This window comes from Dermacentor silvarum, chromosome 2 (assembly GCF_013339745.2).
Source record: "Dermacentor silvarum isolate Dsil-2018 chromosome 2, BIME_Dsil_1.4, whole genome shotgun sequence".
NCBI lineage: Eukaryota > Metazoa > Arthropoda > Arachnida > Ixodida > Ixodidae > Dermacentor > Dermacentor silvarum.
The window spans coordinates 62213462-62219319 of record NC_051155.1 but is presented as its reverse complement, the minus strand read 5'-3'; the positions used below and the strand labels follow the sequence as shown (position 1 = coordinate 62219319).

At 46.2% G+C, this 5858-nt stretch overlaps 1 non-coding gene across 1 annotated transcript; it reads left to right on the top strand.

Annotated features, from left to right (window-relative positions):
* Positions 1–2082: 2082 nt before the first annotated feature.
* LOC119443300 (U2 spliceosomal RNA) lies at positions 2083–2272 on the top strand. The gene has a single exon (XR_005190242.1). It is a non-coding gene; the product is annotated as a U2 spliceosomal RNA (small nuclear RNA).
* The last annotated feature ends 3586 nt before the right edge of the window (positions 2273–5858 follow it).

Below are 5858 nucleotides of genomic sequence, written 5' to 3'. Positions count from 1 at the left end.
TGTACAATGGTACAATAAGTGGGATTGTTGCACTTACAAAAAACAACAACAAAAATGCAATATAAAAGACATGGTGTTTTTACAGTTTGGTGTTGCCAGTGCGTGTTGCCAGTAGGCCTTTTTCTTTTCCAACGTTTGGCGTTATTCACCAGAAAATTTCTGCTTCGCAAGATGGGGTGCCGAACTTAGCCGAGCATTTGGCAAAATACTTTCCGCACCATTTAATTAACGAATGAATTTATCTCCAGCTGCATTAGATAGTCAAGTAAAGCTTCTTGACCAGCAATAATCGAATAATATACTTGCAAAATGCTAAATGAATGAAATGACGAAACCACTACTTTATTCAGTTCACTGTCGTTGTACCCCGTCACTTTAGGTTGTGGTAGTGTACGCAGTGCTTGAAAAGCCTAAGGTTGGTGCCTTAGCTGACTATCACCGTAGACAAACTCACTCACTGTGGTTGTCCCGATGTTTCCGCGCTCGAGGCTGGCTGCTCAACGGCCTGTCTTCGGTGCACGGCGCCACACCGATACCTTCTCGGACTGTCGAAGTACGGCGTCGGCTCGCAACCCGCCTCTGCCGACTAGATGGGAACAACGCTCAGAGGCACGTGAGGTGGAGGGAGAAATTGAAAGCGCTCACCGAATTCGCAAAGAGACCGTCCGATACGCGGGTATAAATTGGGGCGCCCCGTCGTGGCAGTACTATCTGGTAGGGGCGCGGAACCGGAAGCAAACTTAGAGGCTTCATAGGGTCGCTGTCTTACACTTTGCATGCGCCTTCAGAGAGGGCAGAACAACTGCTGCCGAAGCCGTAAAACTGCATCGCCTAAACTTTAAAATAAGGGGGGCGGTCAGTCGCGTGTTACCTATTAGGCACGAATGTGTTGCGATGGACGGGACGCCCTACAAAAGGAAAATATATTTTTTAAGTTCATATGTCAGCCCAGCGGTATAAGAATAGTTAACTATGTTATATGTGCAAGTATAGTTTGTTCTGTTTCATGAAATCCAGCGGAAAGTCAACGGTGGCGACCACATATCCACAGCTTGCAGTGAGGTTTGCAGTTTGAGTGTATCGTAACTTGGACAGCTGCACACGAGACAAAACCTGTTTCAGTGCGATTGCCATTGACTTTTCCTGCAGGCATTAGTTGACTGCGTTGTCATAACACAAAAACGTTAAATAGCTGACACTGATATTAAGAAATTTTTCTTGGCATTAACTCTCTCAGCGAGCCCCTGATATTTCCATAAAATTCGCTTACTTATGTTTTTTTTTTTGTCTTCGTCGAGTGTTACATTCTACGCGATTTTGCAGAAAAAAAAAACAAGAATTGCTTAGGTAACGTAATAGGTGTACCTTACAGTGCGTATATACACTGCAGATACTGTGAAAGGTTGAATGTTACACAGAATGTGAAATTCACATTGCTTGCTACCACTAAAGCGTTGTACCGTGCGAGTGATTCTGACAGCGTAGACTGCGAATACAAAGCACTCCGAAAGTTGATCACGCATTGTTTTAAAGCAATAATAAAAAAATGAAGACTTTATACCATGCTTCAGTCAGCGCATCACTTGTTCACAGTACCATTTCTGAGTGCGCCCAAAAGGTCTGGGCAAAATATGGAGTAAATTAAGCACGACCAACAGAGCAGACAATGGGACAAGTGAGCGAACAGGACGATTAATTGTCCCGTCGTCAGCGCTGTCCGCCATGTTGTACGCAGACCAACTAGCCCAGCTTAGAACCTTTTCTGAAGCGCGGAAACAGCGCAATAAAACACGACCTGAGTCAGACACCTCACAAGCTCTTTCTCCGTCATCGTTTGTTGCGCTGTTTGCACGCTAAATTGAATCAATTAGCCCTACGCCGCACCGTTTTGCACTTCGGTGAAGTACAGGCCGCTGGCTGCAATTGTGAACCGCGGTGAGATAGTGTACATTACATGCATTTAATTGAGGACAATGTGGCATTCTGTTTATTCATTTATTACTTAAAAAAGCTCTTACGAGGCCCCCGTTTGGCACATTGAGAAAGAAGGCCAATTGACGAAAAATTTAAATGGGACTTGCAATATCGATTAATTATATAAATATGTCCAAGTGTAATATCTGTTCTTATGAGCTTAATATCTGATGCAGGTTGTATTTGGACCCAAGGTATTAAATTTATTTCTGCAAGTTCGCGGAGTGCTTGACGCCTGCTTGACCTCCGCCGCGGATCGGCCCGGTATTGGACAATCTTCGGGATCAGCCCACGGTTCTTGGTCCACGGACATCGATCCGCTGGAAACTAGCCAGATACAGCTTCGCTGTAAAAATTATATTCTTTATAAAAGGGCAACACTATTTTAACCTAGTTGAATGTTTTAATGCACACCTTTTCATGAAAAAGGAGTATTCCCAGCCTTGTATGTAAACGCAAAATACGTCGCATATGAGAACAAGGAATAAATATTACCTTAAATAATAAAGGGGAAAACATTAAAGGACAAACGGCACTGTACAAATAATTGAACAAAGATTCTAAGGAAAATGAACCAGGAAAGTTGTCACAAAAGAGCGCGTACTCAAAGGGCGCGCCGCATGTCACACAAGCCAGGGAAAGAAACACGCGGGGCCCGCGGCAGCTTCAACAGAGGGGGAGAGCGAATACGCCTCAAAAGCCGACGCGACCAACGGAGTCTAGACGTCTAGAAGCATAGGCAAAGCGACGGTAAACAGAGAGAGAGAGAGAGAGCGCGGGCGCCGAGACACCTTCTCACCCGGCGAGCCGAGAGAAAGAGATTACTACAGCGTGAGCGTGCACCAACAGGATGAGTCATCAGCCCTACCCCTCCCCCCCCCCCCCCCCCGCTCGACGACGCTCTGACGGCGGCGGTCGAAGATGCGAGGATTCACTAGAAGATTCCCTTGCTTTGGCGATGCTACGGGATCACGACTCCGATAGGAAGGTTTGAGAACGCCTGTGAAGGATATAAAACGCCGTGCGGGCATCAGAGGGGATCAGACCGCTCCGGTGAAGAGATGTAACGTGGAGACTGACTGACTGTCTGCGGAAGAAGGGGATTCCGCGGCAAGCTAGTCGATGAGTTCATCAAGCGTCTGCATTTCCGGAAGTTCTTCGAGATTTGCCCCAAACTACGCCGAGATCGTCCGACTGAAGACCAGCACGGGTCAATACGATTGGACACTTAGTGTTCCTTTTCATTTTCTACTTTACGTGTTGGACTCCAAATGCTTGGCGTTAATATTTTCCTGTGTTTTGTCAATACCCATCTGAATTGTATTGTGTTGTGTCTAGCCTAAGTGTGCAAGTGTGTGTGTAACTGCCTTGTGTGAAGAATATATTTTGTTGTGTTTTGGCAACTCTGGGCTCTGACTCGGTCTTTGGACGGCAACCGGCGTTTACTGGCGCACCAGAGGGCCCCTTCTTAATTGTCCTTGCTTTCGTGGGATTATTTTCGGAAGCTGATAAGTCGGCTTTGGAATTTGGTCCGGCGTCTGCGCCTCATTCACGGGGTCTGTGACAAAAGTGCATATTCACCTATACCTGGTGAACTGTTTGGTAAAATATTATTAGTAATTCGTATTATTGGTAATATCAGCAATAATTTACAGCAGCATTTTGGGAAATACATTGACTGTCTCCAATACGCATAGCTTCTATCGAATGTATTAAATAATGAATACGTGGTAGTGGTTCTGGTGGTGGTGTAGCAGCCGACGTGGTTAGCCGGACATACTTAGCCGGTAATTGTTCCGGTTGAGCATGTGGTGTTCCCCGAAGGGTCCGCAGTAATCAGAAAAAGAGTGCTACGACTGTTGCTCACCTTTCTATGGGACACGTAGTTGGACAAAGTCTGGCGACACGCCCAGGGGGAAAATGTATAATGAAGACGCGGGCACCAGATTCAAGACGCTACTTCAACTGGAGGACAAACTAAAGGTAGACTGGCCAGCTTAAGGGCACTAAAGTGTACATTGGGGAGGGCGTAAGTATCCCGGTGTAGTCCTTGATGATATGGTGGTGCCAGGGTCATATATTGGGCCAATTGGACCTGCAACATCCAAAATGGAAGAGCGCGAGTTGTGACAGAAATATTTCGAGATATCATGCTTACTTCCAGAACTGCTGAGTTGCTAGGCACGCTCAAAGTCGGTGAACTATGTTTTCCAACAATCACCAATAACAAGTACTAGAGGACCACAACAAAAGGTGCTAAAACAAACGCAAGAGCGATTTTTTTTCATAACTGTGGACGGCTGCCTTTTTTGGGGGAGATTACGGAGTCATATGTTACAGATTCCATTCCTGGCGTATATAGTTTATAAATCTTGTTGCTGATAGCAACATGACCTTGCGCTTTCACAGTATAGAAGAAAGGGCACTGGCTTTGTTGATCAGTTGATGTAAAGAGTGGCCGCTCACATGAAAGTTTATTCCTGACTTGATGCTTGTTATGCAGAAGGACACGATCTGGTCAGTGTGAAGGGGCGAAGTCATTGGTTGTTCTAGTATCGTACAGCAATTACATGTCATATACGATGATAGCTAATCAATAAAATATTATCACAGAGCTAACTAGAGAGGCCGAAACTATGAAAAATGTCTGCACCAAACTATATTTGCTCTTAGACTGAAAGGACAGTACAAGGAGTCCAAGCTACAGTATTCTGACAAATTCCTCTGGCTGTGCTGATATAAAGAGGCTTCCAGTGGGGCATTTTTTTCCTCATCTGCATGTATTCTTGCAAAATTCCGAAGAAAACAAAAGATACGACGATCCAGACGAAGAAATGTGCAAAAACCTGAGCTATTTGGCGACAAACAGTATCCTTGATGACAATGAAGGGGAAGCAGGAAAGCTGCAAAGTTATTTGCGATTGAGCACATGGTCTACCATCACGATATACACTCCCATCCTACCTCATGTGCTCCAACGCATGCAGTCTCATGCCCTGCCTGTCTCCACTTTATTGTGAAGAAAACTCCTGCGATTTTTTTCGACGAAACAGAATGCAGTCAGGCTCGTGAGTTCCCTCCTGAAATGATACTTCCATTGTGTTACCTATAGTTTTTTATAATTTTTTATTTGAGGTAATAACAAGAATTTCGGAGCTCGACGAACATGGAACGACTCTTCGTCTTCCTGCGAGAGTTCACTCTTGCTGCTAGCTTCGGCAATTAAATGTAATTTGGCGGGCTGCACGTCTTGCTCAGCTGTAAAAACGTTTCTTGCCTGTATTTTTTATATGTACAGTCGAGCTGGAAAATATACATGCTTTTCGTGCTAGAAAATATTATATTGCGTACAACACAGCTCCGTGCTAGGTCATTTGTTTTCTTCCAGCCAAAGTGCTTGATGTCCTTGTGATGTGTGGTGCGCGACGGTTATATTTGTGGGTGTGCGACAAGGTGCGGTACATTCAAACAAGAAGCAGACGACAAGGAGAGCACGCGCCGCTCTACCGCGCCGCGCCGAAAACGACGACACCGAAGACCGCCCGGCGCGTGAACACGTGGCACAAGAAAAGAAATCAAAAGAAAAAAGCCAATCCAATCACAAAAGAACACGGAGCCTCGAGCAGCCAATGAGAAATCGGTGAATCGACCAGAGCAGCAGAAAAAGGAGCCGCGCTGTCAGTAGGGGGAAGAGTTCCAGAAGCGACACCAGGACAAGGTCGGCCACCGGATCGGGAGCTGAAGACGGCCGTCGGGTTCCGGACCCGAGCCACCAGGACTTCACCCGGCCGGGGCCTCCTGCCAACCCATTCCTGGGAGTCGCCACTCTTCCTGATCGTAAACAGCTGCCCGAGGCCGGCAAGCGACTGCGCCCGTGGGCAGGA